Source organism: Notamacropus eugenii, chromosome 2, assembly GCF_028372415.1.
Source record: "Notamacropus eugenii isolate mMacEug1 chromosome 2, mMacEug1.pri_v2, whole genome shotgun sequence".
NCBI lineage: Eukaryota > Metazoa > Chordata > Mammalia > Diprotodontia > Macropodidae > Notamacropus > Notamacropus eugenii.
In genome coordinates, this window is record NC_092873.1 from 87,416,146 (window position 1) to 87,437,600 (window position 21,455).

General features: G+C 37.6%; 1 protein-coding gene across 1 annotated transcript in view; it reads right to left on the bottom strand.

Moving 5' to 3' along the window:
- Positions 1-21,455, bottom strand: part of LOC140525894 (DLA class II histocompatibility antigen, DR-1 beta chain-like) — a 79,886-nt gene that overhangs the window by 25,287 nt on the left and 33,144 nt on the right. The window lies entirely within an intron of this gene.

Consider the following 21,455-nt stretch of genomic DNA (forward strand, 5'->3'; position numbering starts at 1 on the left):
ACTCCATTGAGAAAAAAAGCAATTTACCATAGGCTATACATGTGTAGTTATGCAAAACACCTCTATAATAGTCATGTTGTAAAAGACTATTTTTTCCCTCCATCCTATCCTGTCCCCCATTATTTGTTTTCTCCTTTGACCCTGTCCCTTTTCTAAAGCGTTTGCTTCTGACTACCTCTCCCCAATCTGTCCTCCCTTCTATCATCTTCACGCTCTTTCTCTCTTCCCTCCTACTTTACTATAGGGTAAGATATCCAACTGAGTGTTTATGTTATTCCCTCCTTAACCCAAATCCAATGAGAATGACGTTCACTTATTCCTTCTCACCTTCCTTCATTGGAAAATCTTTTTCTTCCATCCTTAATGTGAAATAATGTGCCCCCATTCTGTCTCTCCCTTTCTACTCCCAAGATTTTTCTCTCAAACCCCTTTATTTTATTTTTTAGATGTTACCCCTTGATGTTCAACTCGCCCTGTGCCCTTTTTCTATCTATCTATCTATCTATCTATCTATCTATCTATCTATCTATCTATCTATCTATCTATCTATCTATCTATCTACCTGTCTGTCTGTCTATCTATCTATCTATCTATCTATCTATCTATCTATCTATCTATCTATCTATCTATCTATCTATGTATCTATCTATCTATCTGGGTCTATCTGTCTGTCTGTCTGTCTATCTATCTATCTTTCTGTCTAATACTGACAAAGGCCTCATGAATTACAAATTTTACCTTTCCATGTAAGAATGTAAACAGTTCAACTTTAATAAGTCTGTCATGATTTCTATTTGTTTATTAACCTTTTCATGCCTCTTTTGATTCTTTTATTTGAAAGTCAAATTTTCTATTCAGCTGTGGTCTTTTCATCAAGAATGCTTGAGAGTCTTCTATTTCATTGAATGATCACTTTTCTCCCTATTATACACAGTTTTGCTGGGTATGTCATTCTTGGTTTTAATTCTAGCTCCCCTGTCCTCTGGAACAACATATCCTAAGCCCTTTGACATCTTAATGTAGAATCTGCTAGATCTAGTGTTATTTTAATTGAATTTCCACAATACTAGAATTGTTTCTTTCTAGCTGTTTGCAGTATTTTCTCATTGATCTGGGAACTCTGGAATTGGCTAAAATATTCCTAGGAGTTTTCCTTTCATGGATCTCTTCCCAGAGTTGATCAGTGGATTCTTTCAATTTCATTTTTTTTTACCCTCTGGTTCTAGACTATCAGGGCAGTTTTCCTTGATAATTTCTAGAAAGATGATGTCTAGGCTCTTTTTTCTGCTCATGTCTTTCAGGTAGACGGGTAATTTGTAAATTATTTCTCCTGGATCTCTTATTCAGATCAGTCATTTTTCCAATGAGATATTTCACATTGTCTTCTGTTTTTTAATTCTTTTCATTCTGCCTTATAGTTTCTTGATTTCTCATCAAGTCATTAGCTTTAATCTGCTCCATTCTAATTTTTAAGGAATTATTTTCTTCAGTGAGGTTTTGGACCTCTTTTTCCAATGGACCAATTCTGTTTTGTTTTTTTTTTTCCACATAAATTTATTTATTTTCAGTTTTCAACATTCATTTCCACAAAATTTTGAATTTCAAATTTTCTCCCTTTCTCTCCCTTACCCTCACCCCAGGAGAGTGTGTATTCTGATTGCCCTTTCTTCCCATATGCCTTCCCTTCTATCACTTCCCTTCCCTCCTTATCCCTTTCCTTTATATTTTCCTGTAGGGCAATATAGATTCCTATACCATATTACTTACATATCTTTTCCCTAGCTACATGTAAAAACAATTACTAACATTTGTTTTTAAACCTTTGAATTTCACATTCTCTCAGTTCCCCCCCACACACACCCTAATTGAGAAGGGAAACAATTCAATAAAAGCTATGCATGTGTAGGTATGCAAATCACCTCCATAATGGTAATGTTAGGAAAGACTAACTGCATTTCCCTCTATCCTGTACCATCCTCCATTTATTCAATTCTCTACTTTGACTTATCCATCTACCAACATGGTTGCTTCTGATTATCACTTCCCAATTCTGCTGTCCTTTCTATCATCCCTCCTCTCTTATCCCCTTCCCCTCTGATTTGCTGTAGGGCAAGATAAACTTTCATACAAAATTGAGTGTGTATTTTATTCTCTTCTGAACCAAAATTTGATGGAAGGAAGGCTCATTTATTCCCTCTCACCTTCCCCTTCCTCCCCTTCATTGTAAAAGTTTTTTCTTGCCTCTTTTATGTGACATGATTTACTACATTCTACCTCTCACTTTCTCTCTCTCCTAAGATATTACCCTGAATCCTTAATTTTCTTTTTTAGATAAAATTCCTTCATATTCAGCTCACATACACACACATATATATATATATATTCCCTCCAACTATTCAAATACTGAGTAACGTTTCAGGAGTTACAAATATCGTCTTTCAATGTAGGTATATAGAAAGTTCAACTTCAATAAGTTCCTTATGGTTCTCTTTCCTATTTAACTTTTCATGCTTCTCTTGATTCTTATGTTTGAAAGTCAAATTTTATATTCAGCTCTTGTCTTTTCAACAAGAATGCTTGGAAGTCCTCTATTTCATTGAAATTCCACTCTTTTTCCCTTGAAATCACTTTTGCTGAGTAGATGATTCTTGATTTTATTCTTATCTCTTTTGACTTCTGGAGTATCATATTCCAAGCCCTCTGATTCTTTAGTGTAGAAGCTGCTGAATCCTGTGTTATCCTGATTGTGTTTCCACAAAACCTGAATTGTTTAATTCTGGTTCCTTGTAATATTTTCTCCTTGACCTGAGAACTCTGGAATTTGACTCCAATATTCTTAGGAGTTTTTCTTTTGGAATCTTGTTCAGGAGGTGATCAGTGGATTGTTTCCATTTCTGTATTACTCTCCAATTCTAGAATGTGAGGGCAGATTTCCTTGATAACTTCTTGAAAGTTGATGACTAAGCTCTTTTTTGGATCATTGCTTTCAAGTAGTCCAATAATTCTTAAACTATATATCCTGGATCCATTTTCCAGGTGATCTGTTTATCCAATGAGATACTTCACATTGTGTTTGATTTTTTCATTCTTTTGGTTTTGTTTTAAAATGTATTGATTTCTCGTAAAGTCATTAGCTTCCATTTTCTCCATTCTAATTTTTAAAGAATTATTTTTTTCAGTGAGCATTTGGAGCCATTTAGCTCATTCTATCTCTGATTGGCTTTTTGGCTCTTTTTTGACATATGTGTTAGTATAAATTTAAAGGTGTTATTTTCTTCAGCTTTTTTTGGGGAGGGCACTCCTTTAGCAAGCTGTTGACTCATTTTTCACTATTTTCTTGTATGCTTCTCATTTCTCTTCCCAATTTTTCTTCTACTTCTTTGACTTGAGTTTCAAAATCTTTTTTTTGATCTCTTTAATACCTTGGGACCAATTCATATTTTTTAGAGGCTTTGGATGCAGGAACTTTGGTTTTTTTGTCTTCTTCTGCCTGTATGCTTTCATTTTCCTTTTCATAAAAATACTTCTTCACCACAAAAGTAAGACTCTAAAGTCTCTTTCTTTTTCCACCATTTACTCATTTTCCCAGCCAATCACTTGACTTTTGGGCTTTGTTAAGTCAATGGCTCCAGAAGCAGCCTCTGCTTTAGTAGTGACCATAGCCTACCTGGGGCTGGGGCTCAGACTGGACCATGCTCCCCTCTCAGTCAGGTGAGTGACCCTTCTCACTGACCTTTGAAGCTGTCTTTAGCTTTTGTGGTTTGAGAAGTCAGGAATCCACAGTAACCTCCTATGATTCTGTCCCCTAAGGTCCGTTCCTTCTCAGGACATGCCGGCTTGGCCATACTGTGCTCTGCTTCCGGTCTGGTGCAATGGACCCTTTCCATTGACCTTCCAAATTGTCTTGGGTTGGAACTTTGCTTCAGTCTGTCATTTTGTGTTTTCTGCTGTTCTAGAATTTGTTTAGAGTCATTTTTACAAGTGTCTTGAGCAGTTGCGGGGAGAGCTCTAGCAGTTCTCCTCTTCTGCTCTGCTATCTTGGCTATACCCCTCAAGTCTGCTTTTTAAGGCATTCTTCTCCTCATTGACTTTTTGGACTTGTTTTGCCATTTGGGTTAGTCATTTTTTAAGGTTTTATATTCTTCAGTATTTTTTGGGTCTCCTTTAGTACAGTATTCAATCATTTTTCATGTTTCCTTGTGTCACTCTCATTTCTCTTTCCAATTTTTTTCCTACTTTTGTTCCATGATTTTCAAAATCCTTTTTGAGCTGCTCTGTGGCCTGCGACCAATTCATGTTCTGCTTGGAAGACTTTGATGTAGGAGCTTGACTGCTATCTTCCTCTAGCTGCATAGCATGATCTTCCTTCTCACCAAATAAAGATACTACAGTCTGAGTTCTTTTATGATTTTTACTCATCTTCCCAGTCAAACACTTGACTTTCTAACTCTTTGTCAAGATAGGACACTGCTTCCAGTAGAGGTGGCAGTGGGGGTGGATATAGTGTACTGGGCTTCAGAGATTTCATGTCAGCCACTTGATTCCCCACAAACTGTGGGCCCAGAGCTCCAGAAGGAGCCTGTGCCATTGCTGCTGCTGCTGTTTCTGCCACCACCACCCATGCCCTGGGATACGAACAATTTTCAAATGAAAAATTGTGAATTAATAACAACTGCATGAAAGAATGCTCCAAATCAGTAATAATCAGAGAAATATAAACCAAAAGAATCCTGGGAGTTCACCTGACACAGCAATTTGGCAAAGATAGTAAAGGTAAGATGTGCAGATTAGACACAAGGCCTACAAGAATTCCTAGAAGACTTAAAGAAAAGTAATTTTTAAAAACTAAAAATTATTTTAAGTGACAAATAAATGATAAGTATGCAAGCAAGTTATCCAAAACGACATAATAGTCTGGTATATTTGGGATATACAAAACAATTCTTAAGAAAATAACCCCTTGAAAATTATAATTGGACACATGGAAGTTAACAGCTCCATGAGAAATCGTTAAATAATAAAAAAAAGTTAAAAACATAAAAAAAAATACCAGAACACAATATGAAATATCTCATAGGAAAAAAAGTTGACTTCAAAAGGAGATTAAGGAGAGATAATTCAAGAAAAATCAGACTACCTGAAAGTCACAAACAAACAAAACAGAACCTAGACATTTTACCTCAAGGAATTAGAAAGAAATCTGACCAGATATCTCTCAACTAGAAGGAAAAGTAGAAATGGAAAAAAATATACTTTTCACTTCCTGGAAGATATTCCAAAGTGAAAACTCCCAAGAATATCATAGCTGAAATCTAGAGCAAAATAAAAGAGAAAAATTTTTCAAGGAGCCAGAAAGAAATCATCCAAATATCATGGAGCCACAGACAGGATCACACAATGTTTAGTAGTCAGTACTCCAAAGGAAGAGAGGGCTTGAAACATCAAATTCCAGGGAAGGAGCAAAAATTGCAACCAACAATAATCTACCAACAAAATTGGGTATAATCCTATAGGGGGAAAATGAACATTTAATGACTTGGAGGAGTTTCAAATATTCCTGGTGAAAAGACCAGAGATGAATAGAGAAGTTCATAATCAAATACAGGACTTACTTATCCCTATAATGTTTTCTTGTTTCAGAGGAGGTCGGCAAATTAAAAAATCCACTCATCTCAGTTTTGATCTTGTTTTTACAGAAGTGTTTCAGGTGCCTCTTTATTGGAAACTGCTCTTTGTAAATTGATGATAAAGTTCAGGTTGCATGATCTGTGGTTTTGGAGTGTATCTCTTCTACTTTTAAAAATACACTCTCTTCCTTGATTTCTCGTAAATATGTGATAATACTAGAATATTCAAGCTTCTTCTTGCTGACTATGTGTGTCATAACATGTTGGATATGTTAGAAATGAGGAACCCCCTCCCTCTCTGTGGGTATTTGGGTATGAAGTGGCAAGCCCTGAGTATTTCCCTGATCCTCCACCCAACTGTTGAGAGACAATTCCCAGATTGGTTTTTTTGTATCAGCTTTGTCACATGGCAAGCAATATGCTCTAGCTCTGGACTCCCCATGAAGAGGATAAGGTTATAGGCTGTACTTTTTCCCACCACCCTAATGCTGGTACAGAAAGGATCATGAGCTCAATTAATTGAGCCTTGGGACTGACTGCGTTGGTGCATTTTTCTTGGTACTCAAAGGTGCTTCTTTCTCAAGGTGACCATTCTAGTTTTCAAGGCATTCTGTCAGCTTGATGAAAGGTCTGAAGATTGTGGGTCCAGTGAGAGGAAAGTGTTGGTGGCATGGGGAGGAAACTTTCCTCTAACTCTTGGAGAAGAAAATCACCAAGAAGAATAATCAAAGTCTTTTTTTCACTAGAAAACATGAAGTAATCATTATTTGGATAGTGCATAGTGAAGGTCAAACATAAAATGTGTAACCATCAGTTCTGCAAACTGCTTTATCATTTGAAAATGTTTCAGGATCAGCCTCCTGAGAAAGGATAATAACAGCTATAGGAAGTTACTGAATCTCATTTTAAATTATTCTCTCAATGTTTTCTGTGCCTGTTATCCTAGTATTTTTTCTCTGTGTATAAAATAAATACCTGTACTGTCCATGTGTCCTTTCAACTGATTGTCTTTAGGGAAGGTCCTAAAACTAAGTTTGTAATAAGTTTTCTCTGAGGTCATAGATTGGGAGTTTCACAAGCCAAAGACTAAGAAAAAAATAATGTAGCTACCCTCTTGTTGGAGGTCAGGACTGAACCCAGTTTGAGAAATGTACATGGGTCCAGAGTAGTAGAACCCTTTGAGAAAGGGGAATGTGTGCAGTGCCCCAAATCCATTGATGACTAGTTGGACATAGCAGTGAGTTTTGAATGTTTAACTAGATTTGTTTTTCTTAACACCAACATACTTCCATTTTTCTTATGTGAATGAATTGCTAATCATGGCAAACCACTTTCTCCAAAGAATCAAAATTTCAGGTCACCGAAAGGACAATGGAAAAAATCATTCAAGAGTCTCTCATGTCTCACTACGTTATGTGTATGCAAAGTGAAACATAAAATGCATCATGTAGGAGAAGAAAAGAATAAAAGTATTTATGTGGTGTCTACTATGTGGTATATACTTATTCTCTCTTCTGAGCCTCTCAATACCCTGCAGAGTAGGTGCTGCCATTATTCCAGTTTTATAGGTGAGGAAACTGAGTCAAACCAATGTAAAGTACTAAGTGTCAGAAGCTGAATTTTAATCTAGGTCTTTCCAACACCAGGTCCAGCACTCTAGGTAGGCATTGTTCCATTTTTATCAATGAAAATGAAATGGGAAAGCCAAGCAGAGAGATGGCTTTGGATGTCCTGAGTGAGACACTTACAGTCAAATAATGTTAAAAAACCTAAAAGATGGTAACATCCATAGGAAATTTATGAGAGGATATGGACAAGAGAAGCACAGAATGAGAAAATCTGCACATTACCAAGGAGGAGACATGACAATGACATAATAGAACCACAGAAGCATGTATTGATTGAATTAAAACATCATTCAAGGGCAAATGGAAAAAAAGGCAATCAAAAAGGGATTAAGGAGAGGTAGCCAAGTTCCATTTTTATTTAAATAACATTAAACTCAGGGGACTAATTACAAAGCCTCAGGGTTTCTTTGACATTAGGAGATTGCTTTCACTGCCATTGACTGTTTCCTTGGGTGGCTGGAAAATCAGGTGCAGTGGAGAGTTAAGGGAAAACTGAAAATCTGAATGTCATCTTCCTGATCTTCCAAAGAGATGTTTATGACATCAGGATTCATAAAAATAGACAGCAGGCAACACTAGGCTTTTGGATTGGAGACTCAACTTCCTTGGGAACAATTCCTGGGTCTCCCTGTAGCAAGGCAGCAAGATATTCTTAATTTCCAGAAGACCAAGGAATCGGTTACCTCAAGAGAGAAAAATATTGGGACATAATACTGGGAGAACTCTCTGACCTTAGAGGTCCTAGTGACAGTGTACAGGCCCAAGATGAGACTTTCACCACTTACCCCAAAATAATTTGAGTCCTGTCTTTCTATAGGCCCTGGAAAACCCAACCTAAACTCTCCTGGAACGTTCCCACTTGATCTGGCTTTTCATGCTCAAATCTGTTACCTTTACCTTAGTCTAGCCCTCCTTTTTCTGTTACCTCCCAATTGCTTCTAGATACCTCCCACCCTTGATCCTATAAAAATTCCACTCTCTTGGTTCCTGAAGTCTGACCTCTAGTCACCCCAGTCCCTTCAAGATCCATTTTAGACTCTTCTTCAAGACACTCCTTAAAGCCCTCCCCCAGTCACCTCAGACTAAGTTCCATCCTGTCTCCATGAAGGCACTCAAATTCAATCTAGCTCATATTCTATCTGGCTTGCTTGTCAATACAGGTATCACGAATGCTGAGATTACTTAACAGTCTACCCAATATGGTCGATCTTAATAAACGTTGTGTTTCTTTAGCTGAAAGAAAGGTTGGATCAAATTCATTTGGGCAAGATCTGGAATGTCCCTATTTCAGGGTCCCAGCATCCTTAAACCTCAACACTAGCAAAAATATTCCATGGAGCTGTCCTAACTCTTTGTCTGCCCTATTGTCCACTCTTTAGACTCAAGGCTGCAAAGTCATTTTTCCAGAAACAATACCTGACAGGGAGGGCCCAGGATGACCTGGGAGAGGGAGAACATATAGAAAAGAAAGAAGATTGCTACACTGGAAAGTTGGATCATCTCCCTCATCCTTGGATCCCATTAAGTCTCGGCTCTCCTTGATAAAGCAACCACTGAAATCTTTCACTATGTCCCAGGAAGAGAAATTACTGTTGTTAAATTGTTTAGTCATGTCTAATTCTTTGTTATTCCATGAACCACATGCTGCCTGTGGGGTTTGTTTGGCAAAGATATTAGAGTGGTTTATCATATCCTTTTCCAGCAGATCCAGTGCATCCTTTTGTCGGGCAAGCAAAGATTAAGTGAATTCCTCAACATCACAATTCCAGGAAGTGTGTGAGGCTGGATTTGAATTCAGGTCTTCCTGACTCCAGGCCCAGTGCTCTATCTACTGAGTCAAGAGCTGCCTCAGAAATGACAGAGAAGAACACAAAAACTGAGGTTCTTACTATGGAAAGGTATCTAGTGGAGGGTAAGGAGGTTACATATCTGTATCTAACCTAGGTTTCCACAGAAATGTCTCCCCTCTACCTCTGGGACTGTTTCTACATAGAAATAGAAAAAAATACCAATTTTCCCTGTCCTGAATTTGATTGTCCCAGTCATATTCTCTCATTGAGGTCAGACTCAGAGACCTGTGCACAAATATATCTCCTGATTTAATCAAAGGTCTTGGGGTAGCTCAATCACCTCCTCAGAGAGTTATTACCTTTCTGACTCCTGAAATGGACAATGAACTCCAGCCCAAAGAAGAACAGGCCCCAGGTGAAGCCCCAAATCCACCAAGCCTCTTTTTCTAGGTAGATTCAGATTGAGCCCCTGGCAAAACAAGTACAAAGAATGTGTATTTTTTGCATTCCAAAGTACCGCTTTCGGAATTCTACACCCAGCCTTAGCATATTGAAATGTCAAAGATGGAGAGACTAAGAGGGCACCGACTCTCTGAGGTAGGGGTTAACATGGAAATAATCTGTCAGAATCAGAGCTCAAAGGATGAATGCTCCTCTGCCCCACTTCTGTCTAAACCTTCATAGATGATTTTGATAACCCATAAGGATTACTCCTACATGTCAAACTCCCAGGCCCAGATAGTTGTCTAGACCTAGACTAGAGTTTAGCCAAGAAGGTTCCTGTGTCCTCATTGTGTGTGTGTTCATCCTTCATCACTGAAGAAGACCACACCATCAGAGGAAATAATGACATGACTTGCACTTGACTTTGTTTTGAGTGAGGGAGGGCTGTGCAGGTCACCAGCCTCACTTCTCCTCCAGAGCCATCTGAATCCAGCAATCAGATATTCATCAGGATGACTAGAGATGACCCAGGATGAGGCAACTGGGGTTGAGTGACTTCCCCAAAGTCACACAGCTTGTGAGTGTCAAGTATCTGAGGTGAGATTTGAACTCAGGTTCTCCTGACTACTGTACTGTTGCTCTTTCCACTGCATCAGCTAGCTGCCCCAGGTCCTCATAAGGAGTACTTAGAGAGTGGACTTCCTAGATCTTCTTTTATTTTGGATAGGAATATCTCAAGAACTTTGGTTCTCTGTGATTCTCTCTCACTCAATAATGTCATAAGGAGAGAACAGGTAGATGTATATGACCTTAGGGAAAGAGGGTAGGAGGTGCTGGAGACACTGAAACATTCCCAGAGGCTGAGGCCTTCATGCTCTGTGACTTGAGGGAAGAAGAGGGAAAGACAGTCCGAGACTCAAGGGTATACCTCTCACTCCACTCCACTGTGATGGGACTCAGAAGGCTTGTATGTTCCACTTGACAGGTGTAGACTTCACCATGCTGGGGGATTATTGCAAGCATCACCAGAATCTGGAATGTCCAGTCGTCATTCCTTATGGGGTCTGAGGACACATCCCCATCTCTTTTCTCTTACCCATTCTGGAACCACCTGCCTTTCATCTGGCCAGGATAGAAACCTGGTGCTGAGCAGACAGGCAGACTGTGATGTTGCAAGTGCTGTGATTTTGTAGGAGAGATAGACACTTTGTGCTTGACTTGAGGAAGAAATGAACACAGAAAAACCAAGTAAATATAGTGAAACAAGTTTTTTTTTACTTTCTTACAATCCTAGTTATATCTTTTCTTTCCATAAATATTTAATCAAATGAAGAACATCAGGCCACCCATGCTTAATTAAGGCCTTTAGTGAGTGTGCTGAATGTAGACGCTAGTTGTGCCTTTCCTGGCTATCATGGCCATAATCCTGTTCCTATCACAGTTGCATCCCACAGCTTTGGCTGTGACATTCACAGTTGGAAAGTAGCTTTCTCCAAACTGTTTTCGACGACACAATGGGGTTCAAGGAGACTGTCCAACAGAGTGTGTAAAAAAAGGACCTTTAATGCCAAAATAGCACACACAATAATCCCTTATGTAGTGTCTGGGATAACGTAAATTTTTACAGAAAACCCTCAAATGTTTTTTTCAGATTGTGGAACTAAAATGTTAAGAGGGCATTGAAACTTTCCTTTGGCCACAACAGAGACTTTTTCCTTCTAACTCTCTTATATATCTGTTACAACTTATAATTTGTCTATGGGAATTATTTTTCTATTTTATTTTTATTTTCTATGTTATTATATTGTTTATTTCTATTTGTATTCAAAAGATCTCTATTATGCTAAGAATTACCTTTCCACTTGCCCAGGAGTAGCGCACATCATCCAAACAACAAGCAATCCTTGAGCACCTAGTATTAAGTAGATTCTGTTACATGATGAGATCATAGAGACAAAAATAGAAGAGTTTGTGCTCTGAAGTAGCTTATATTCTGATTGTGGCAGGCCAGGCAGAGGGGAAACAATGTATAACTTGGTGGAGAGAAAAGAAGACTGAATTTGGAATTAGGAGACCTGGATTCCAGTCCTATGAATGCTGGTTGGCTGTTGTCCTTTGTTTTTGAAGAGGACAAAAATGACATCACCATGATAAAGTGAACTTTCAGTGTGTCCGACTGTGTCTGATCAGACCAATACAAGCTAGGAATGCTCTACCATAGGTTGGCACAGATATTCCATATGAATTTTGGAGTGGATACTCCAAATTTGTGTAATCTGCATTTCCTTTGTGCTGTCTCAATTCTGCTTTGCTCATAGAGCACAGAACCCTTTCTGATGTGGGCACATCATGCTGAGTGGACCTGTGCCAATCTTCCATGTTGGACTGTCAAATCCAGCGTTCTTGAGAGAGACCTTGAGAATGTCCTTGTACTGCTTTTTCTGACCACCATGAGATCGTCTGCCCTATGTGAGTTCTCCATAAAATAGTCTTTTTGGCAAGAATATATTTTGCATTTCAATGTGGCTGGACCATCAGAGTTGCACTCGCTGAAGTGTGGTTTGAATGCTTGCTATTTCAGCTCGAGCAACACCTTCAGTGTCTGGTACCTTATCCTGCCAGGTGATTCTCAGAATCTTCCTAAGACAGTTCAAATGGAAGTGGTTCAGTTTCCTGGCATGGCACTGGTAGACTGTCCATGTTTCACAGGCATACAACAATGAGGTCAACACAATGACTCTGTAGAGCTTCAGTCTGAAAGTCACTCTAACACCTCTGCTCCCCCAAACATTTCTTCAGAGCCTCTCAAATACTAAGCGTGCTCTGGCAATGTGTGCATCAACCTCATTGTCAATGTGTACATCTCTGGAAAGTATACTACCAAGGTAATTGAATTTTTTCGCAGCATTCAAAACTTCTTCATTTGTTCTAATTGATGGTTCCACATATTTATGGTGTGGTGTTGGCTGATGGAGTACCTGTTTTCTTGGTGCTAATTATTAGGCCAAAATTAACATAGGCTGAAGAGAATTGATCCATACTTTGTTTCAGAGGCTGCATTGAGTGCACAATCATCTGCAATAATATGCACCAACACTCCTCCACTTTAGTCTTGGCTTTTAACCTTTTCCAATTGAAGATCTTACCATTAGTATGGCAGTTGACCTTGATGCCATGTTCATCCTCATTGAAAGGATTTGTCAACGTGGCTGAAAACGTCATGCTAAAAAGCATGGGAACAAGCACATAGCCCTGTTTCACTCCATCGGTGACTGGGAAGGTATGAGAGCTTTGTCCACTATCCAAAACCCAGGTAAACATGCCTTCCTGAAATTGACTTACAATACTGATAACTTTCTACCTGTACAACCTTGAACAATATCCTTAATTATCTGGGACTCAATATCCTTTTCTGTAAAATAAGGGAGTTGGATACATGACTCCCAAGGTCACTTCCAACTCTAAATTTATGATCCTCTCATTCTTTGACTTGTCCAGGGTCCTATTGTTATTTATCAGTACAACTAAATCTATGAGTCAGGTCTCCTTTTTCCATCAAGTATACTTTCCATGGAAACTAGTGACCTCTCTGATATCAAAAGACTTTGCTCTCTTTTCTTTATCTGTATTTATAGGATCATAGTTTAACATGCTCCTCTGAAATACCTCCCCAAGTCATGCTCACATTCATAGGTTAGGTTGTTGCTGTTCATCCTTCATTTTTGAAGACCACAAATGTCCTCACAGGTAATATCTTGACTTGAATATGAGTTGCATTTCAATGAGGTAGAGTTGCACAAAATCTTCAACCTTATTGTCTCTTCCAGTGGTATGTAATTATAATGGAAGTCTAGTGGCAAGACAAAAGTCAAGATGACTGCCACTGGCCCAAGATACAGTGGATGAACTTGGTATCTTTAAGGTCTGACCAATCTGAAAGCACTACTCTTCAGCTGCCTTCATGGCCATTAGAAAAAAAAAAATGTTCTTATCTGTCCATTCCAATGCGGGAAATCTCCATATTCTTGGAATAGACATCCCCCTTACTCATTGATGGGTTTAAGATCTGTTGGTTAGAAGTGGATAGAAAAACCAGGAAGACCTTGTGGAGACCCTTTACAAAAGATATTTATATTCTTAATGTGTTGGAAAATTTTAAAAATATTCTATATAAGTTGTTTTTTGTCAATACTCATTATGAAAATTGAAATTGAAAAACTGAATAAAAATGAATGAAACTCTGAATTTTTAAGAAATTTTGAAGAAACAATAACAGTAACCCTAACCCTGATCACAAATCTGATAATAAAATAAAATAAAAATTTATAAACAAATGCGTATCTAGTTGCAAGTAGAACAAATATAATATGCATCTTCCTCAAACGATCTTAAATAACCGTGTAATACATTACTTCAGATTTTTGAACAATCCAGCAAAAACGTAAAGGCATTTACCAAAAAATAGACATTGATAAATGGAAAAAACAAACTCTGAAAATTTTTTAGGAAAAATGTCATCAATGGAAGTAATCTTCCCCAAGCAGTGGTTTATATATATATATATATATATATATATATATATATATATATATATATATATATATATATATATATATATGTATATATATATATATATGTATATATATATATATATACATATATATATATATATATGTATATATATATATATAAAGAATAAAAATCATCCAGTATTTTCTAAGGTAAACTATCATAAGAAATAGCATTAATAATTAAAAAACATACCGATAATTAAAAATATGACTATCTCCCTGTTATCTGTAATATCCCACCAAATTACACAGAACCTTACAGTTTTCAAGGACTTCAGAAACCATCTAGTCTAATTACTTATATGCAATGAGTACTTCCAATCCTCATTAAAGCATGACAAATAAGTAAATACTCTTACAAGAATTTTTGAATTTTTTTTGGCTATTTTTATTAAGATGGGTGAGTTATATGACATTCTTTTTCTTAGGAGGCTATTGAATTTGCTGACATCTGTCCCACGGGATATGAAAATTTATATAAGGCTTTCATTAAGTATTCCATGGATGGGAAGCCAGAGCAAAGATTCCAATTGTCCCTGACTCTTGTTTGTCTTGGTGACATTTGAATCTTTCCTTTCAATCAGTTCATTGTGAGCCCTCTAATTATTGCTTAATGTGTAATTTGACATAGTTTACCTATAGGATCTGTTTAGGTTTGTTTCTTTAAGGAATATTTGAGATGACAATTATAAGCCAAACTTTTATTAATTGAAGGAAGCATGTGATTAGGAATAGACATTCTTTTTATAAATCTTTTATGGTCTGAGAATACACAAGATTGCAATACCTAAAATAATTAGTTCTCTATGTCCAAAGGACTATAAAACTTTGATCCAGGAATGCCTTTTCTAGGCCTATGTCCCAAAGACATGAGAAAGGGCAGTGGAAGGACCTATTTGTACAACACTATTTACACCAGGTCATTTTGTGGTGGCTAAGAACTGAAGATCAAAGGGATGTCCATCAATTAAGGACTGACTAAACAAGTTGTGATATATGATTATAATGGAATATTATTGTGCTGTAAGAAATGACAAGCAGGATGATTTCATAAAAAAACTGGTGAGACCTATATGAACTGATGCAAAGTTACGTGAATGGAACAGGAGAATGTTTTACACAGTACCAGCAATATTATACTGTGAAGAACTGTGAATGAATGATCTACTTTCAGCATCACAATAATCCAAGACAAACTCAACAGACTAATGATAAGGTATACTATCCACTTCCAGAGAAAGAACTGATATTGTTTAAATACACACCAAAGCATTCTATTTTTTACTTTCTTTCATTCTTTTTCTATTGTTTGAATCTTCTTATAGAAAATGATAGAATGGAAGTGTTTTGCATGATTGTACCCATGTAATCTATATTTGATTACTTACTGTCTGAGGGAGGGGCAGGGGAGAGAAAAGGGGGGGGTGAGAGGGAGTGATATAATGTGAAACTTTAAACTTTTAAAAAACCAATTGTTAAAAATACTTTTAACATTTAATTCCAGGGAGAATATGTGTGTGTGTGTTTGTGTGTATAATATGTGTGTGTATATATAGACATCTATCAATCTGTCTATACACATAAATAAATTCTGTCTCCCTTACATAATTTGTCTCTGAGAAGCTTTGTTAGAATCCTAATCTTTGTTCAATATTAATTTTCTGTTGAACCCGTGCTTAAGCATAACAAAACCTACATTATTCCCTGCTGTTTCTGCATTGTAGCATAACTATTTCAACAGCAGTTACCTACCTCATAAACTCAAAAAGGAAATATTTCTCCTGCAATTGTATTCAACTAGTCTCTGCTTCAAGACTTACAATGAGAAGGAATCTATCTTCTCTGCCACATCATTCAATTTATAGATATCATTATTTGTCAAGCCTAAATTTGCCTCTTTATACCACCCATCCATTTTTCCTAATTCAACCCAAATAAAACATACAAAATTATTCTAATCACACTTTCTAATGCCATGATTCAGAATAAATTTTTTAAATACACACACACACACACACTCACATACACACATGTATATTTAATTAATTTTTTTAATCCTCCAATTAACTTCACTATGAAATAGGAAGATAGAATATAATACCAAAGTCTGACGTTTTGGCTGCTAACAATTATGAATAAAATGAACTGGGTTGAAGACAAAATTCTGACTTGTCTTCTGTACTGTTTCAAATTCATTTGACTTTAATCCAAAGAGGATCTTGGGGAGATGCAAAAATGAATAATGCTGACAAGTACCAATAACATAAGGCTTTGATCTCCAGAGCCTTTGGGCTCCAGACCAAACAAAATATTAAAAAAAAAAAGAAAGAAAGTCCAAATGTTACCCTGAAGACATGCTACCTGTTTTTGTTAGGTAGGTGTGGTGGCTGCAAGTAGAATGTTGTTAGTCTGCCACTATCAGTGTAAATTTTAGTTCCTAAGGATTAAATGTCAAGAAAGGCAGAGATATCAGGCCCAGGGAGGAGTCGGTCCAATGAGTCCAGCAGAGATGCCGGAAGGAAATACACAAATAATACACCCAACGAACCCAGTGGAACAGTACATCTAGTAAGAGCAAGGCCTACACATACCATACCCAACAAGGATCATAAAAAGTCAGAGCAACATGCTCCACAGTGTGAGAAGTATGAGCTACTATTCTACATGTATTCTCCATGTGTAGCTCCCACATGGATAATCCTTACACATGCTCCCTCTCTGAACTGAAAGTAACCCATACTTATGGGAGGGTGCCCAGTGTTTAGAGGTGGGACTGTTCTGTTACAAATATTCTTACTATGTTATTTCCATAATGATTTTTAAAAAGAAACTAATTATGTCCTCCAATAGAGAAAAAATGGAATCTCTTGAGGGTCCATGAGTTATAACTTTGAAAGGATGTGAATGAGATACAGAATACCTTAAACGCGGAGTAGCTCTATTTGGGATGCTATGTGTGGATAGAGGGGGTAGGGCCACAGGTGCTATGCTGATTTTACATTGTGGAGTAATTTATTAGACTAAAATTAGAACAGTTAGCAGAGAAATGATCCATACTTCGTTGCATCTCAGCTTCAGAGGCTGCATTGAGTGCACAATCACCTGCAAACAGAAAATCATGCACCAACACTCCCTCCACTTTGATCTTGTCTTGTAGCCTTTTCAAATTGAAGAACTTTGCATCAATATGGTAGTTGACCTTGATGCTGTGTCAATTCTCATTGAAAGCATTTGACAACAGGGCTGAAAACATCATGCTAAAAAGCATGGGAGCAAGCACACAGCCCTGTTTCACTCCACTGGTGACTGGAAAGGCACGAGATCTTTGTCATTTATCCAGAACCTGGGCAAACATGCCATCATGAAATTGACATACAATATTGATGAACTTCTCTGGGCAACCAAATTTTGACGTAATTTTCCATAAGCCCTCATGGCTAACAGTGTCAACAGCCTTGGTCAGATCTACAAACATTATATATAGACATTTGTTCTGTACCTGGCATTTCTCTTGGAGTTCTTGGGCAGCAAACACCATACTAACTGCTCCTCAGCCCTTTCTGCAGTCACACTGGCTCTCAGGAATATATATACCCATCTTCCAGGTGAAGGATCAGTCTATGGAGGAGGACTCTAGCAAGAATTTTGCAAGCAACGACTAAGAGAGAGATCCTTTTGTGATTGGCACAGGACAGTCTATTCCCTTTAACCTTAGAGATGCACAATGGAGGCATCCTTGAACTCCTGTGGGATAACGTCCTCTTGCTATATCTTGGAAAATTTCATTCACCTTTTGAATGAGCAATGGTCTCCCTACCTTCTAAATTTCCACTGGAATAGGATCAGCACCAGGTGCTTTGCCACATGAAAGGAGCCTAATTGCCCCCAAAACTTCTTCTTCAGTTGGAAGTTCAGCTAAGAAGGGAAACACAGGTAAAAAACACAGGTGCTCCATCAGCCTACACCACACCACCCATAGGTGGAACCATAGATTACAATAAATGGAGAAATTTTGAATGCTGTGGATAAGTTCACTTACCTTGGTAGTGTACTTTCCAGGGATGTACACGTTGACAATGAGGTTGTTGCACACATTGCCAGAGGTAGCTCACTGTTTGGGAGACTCTGAAGAAAGGTTTGGGGAGATGAGGTATTAGACTTACTACCAAACTGAAGGTCTACAGAGCTGTTGTGCTGACCTCATTGTTACATGCTTTTGAAACATGGACAGCCTACCAACGACATGCCAGGAAACTGAATTGCTTCCACTTGAACCATCTTAGGAAGATTCTGAGGATCACCTGGCATGATAAGCTACCAGACACTGAAGTCCTTGGTCCAGCTGAACTGCCATGTATTCAAACTATGCTTCAGAGCATGCAAGTCTGATGGGCTGGCCACGTTGTTCAAATGCAAAATGTACTATTGCCAAAAAGAAAATTTTATGGAGAACTTGCATGGAGCAGACAATCACATGCTGGCCAGGAGAAATGATACAAGGAAACTCTCAAGGTCTCTCTCAAGAACTGTGGATTTAATTGTGTGACATGGGAGACACTGGCACAGGATGGCTCAGCATAGTGTGCCCAAGTAAGAAAAAGTGCTATGCTCTTTGAGCAAAGCAGAATTGTGACAGCACAAAGTAAATGCAGGATGGGCAAATTTGGAATATCCACCCCAAATATTCAGATGGTCTGTGTCCAACCTGTGGTAGATCATTTCGAGCTCATATTGGTTTAATCAGCCACAGGTGGACACACTGAAATTTCACTTTACAATGGTGATGTCAACCAACCACCCAACCAATTGTGGAGTAGAAATAATGCTGGGTTCTCAAAATCTATTCCATTGGTGTGCAAATTCAGATAGAGGCTAATTAACCAGAAAGTCTTCAAAACCGGGTCTGGTTATGGAATCAGTGTCTGTTATCCAAGACCTGACATAGCTAAGTTTGGAGCAGTTCATGACCATTTTGGCTCCATGGGATGAAACTATCAATAACTATCAACTTTGAAGGAATTGTGGAAAGAGTCCCCACATCAAGAAAATTACAGAAACCTAAAGTTCTGAAATAAACATTTTAAATCACTCAGGTTATTTGCTTTCATTTGTAGTTATCATTTTGCAAAAATGTAGTTCAAGAGTTCCACTGAAAGCTAGCTTAAAGTGAAGCAATTCCCCAACTATAAAGCACACAGGACGAAAAGGAGGAACAATGTACAATAAGCTAGAACCACCTTGTCAGGGGCTTTATATGACAAAGAGATGGCATTGTATTTTATCCTAAAAGAAGTAGAGAGACATTGAAGCTTCTGCAGGGGAATAAGATGATCACACCTATGTTTGGGGAATATCAGTTTGCCAGCTATGGGGTAGATGGTAGATGAATTAGAGGTGAGAGTAGGCATTTTTATGTAACATCCTGTATTTCATGGGAATGATTTTTCAATTCATATGATATAAACACATATTCCAATGTTCATGGAGACATTAAGACCCTGAGCTGGACAAAATATAGAGGAAAATTATTTGTCATTACTGTTATTGTGATTTTAATTTTTATTGTTGTTGTCATTGATGCTGACATATCAACATACATATACATGCTTACATCTGTATTTGTATAATAAAAGCAGGAATGTGATCTTTGATAGTGAAGCATGAGGATCTAGCCCTTTTGTACTAGCAAGCACCCTAGCACACCCAGGATGGCCTGGTAGCACAGATTCTTTGATCGGCTTTCCTAAAGGAAAGAAAACTTTAAAGTAATTAATAATTTTTATTTACATTCATGAGTTCAGGAGAAAGGTCAGCACCTGGAACATGGAGAAAATACAAGCAGAGAAATTAGTACAAAGATTCAAGAGACAGGGTTGTTAGTATCTGAATAAAGTAACACAATCACCTACATATACCACTGGACCGGGAGAACACAAGCTCTGAATAGTTGGGGGCCCTTAAGAAATGGCTACTCAAACTCTTGTCCTGGGAATCTAAAGGCCCTTCTCATCAGCAAACCTCCAAAGCAAAATACCAACTTCCCAGTATATATAACAAAGACTCTGCTTCTTATTGACTCAGAGCCAGTAGGCATGAAACCTATGCCACTCAGCACAGCTGTGAACCATCAGGGTTTAAAGGAGATCAATCCTTTAGATGTTTTTAATGAGCCTGTAAATTTGAATTCCAAAAAGAAAACAAAAATCTCACTTTGCTTGCTCTTTCACCTCTGTACTCAAATTTTATTATTTTCAATTTCATTTGCATTCCACTTAGAGAGGGTATTAGGACAGAGATGAGTTTTATAGCTCCACTCATTAAACAGTGCAAGTAGATCAATTTTTTTTTAACCTGAACAAAAGGTTTAGGAGGTGTAGAATCCCATCAAAGTGTTGATTACAATGAATTTTCTAATATTAAATCAAATGGTCTCTAGACTTCAAGTAAGCACCAATGTGCCTTTTGAATTGGCTACTATTTGTCAAGTCATGCCCAAGTTACTAGAGAAAAGAAAAGACAAAAATGAACTAGTCCTTGCCCTCAAGAGATAACATATTCTATGGGGGAGACAACATGTATATAAATAAGTTTCTATGGAGACAATGAAAAAAATTCAGCATTAATTAGCTGAATTAATTAATAAATTAGCTCAAAAATGACGTCTATTATATTCACAATCAGAAAAACTTATGGGTTATAAGGGATCATCTAGTCCAACCCACATATTCAGTATGAATCCTCTGTATGACAAATTCAACATGTGCTCCCACAGTCTCTTCTTAAAGATTTCTAGTGATGGAAACATTCATCACTTTCAGAAGTCAAATTATATTTTGAACAATCTATATTTAAACAGGAGCTTCAAAACAATATGCATTTCTCTAGAAAACATAAAGTTGACTATTTTTTCAAACTGTTTTCAACCAATCTGATAAACATAATAAGTAAAAACATGTAGCTCATTCAGGCATAGATACCAACAAGCATACTCTGGTCTGAAACACTCGTTCCAACTTGCTCTCATATTAGCACATTTAATGTTCCCCAAGAGGAGCTCTTCACCACAGCATAGTCCTAGGTAAAATCTTCTTGTGGAAAGAGAGAGAGAAGATACATCCTCACTACTGTAGATCCTAAGCCCCCACTGGTGTGCTTTCCTTTACTCAATAGTTAGACAAAAGCAAGAATAATGATGATATCAAAATTACTCACCATATGACAAATTCAGAAATAACCAAAACATCACACAGTCCAATCATAAACCTGGGTCATATTTTCCCATCAGTGCACACAGCATCCATTTGGGAGGTAGGATTACATTAATAGAATATAGCATAGAGGCACATGAATAAGGAAACTCAAGTGCCTGGCATAGCACAAGACCTTGCATAGTAG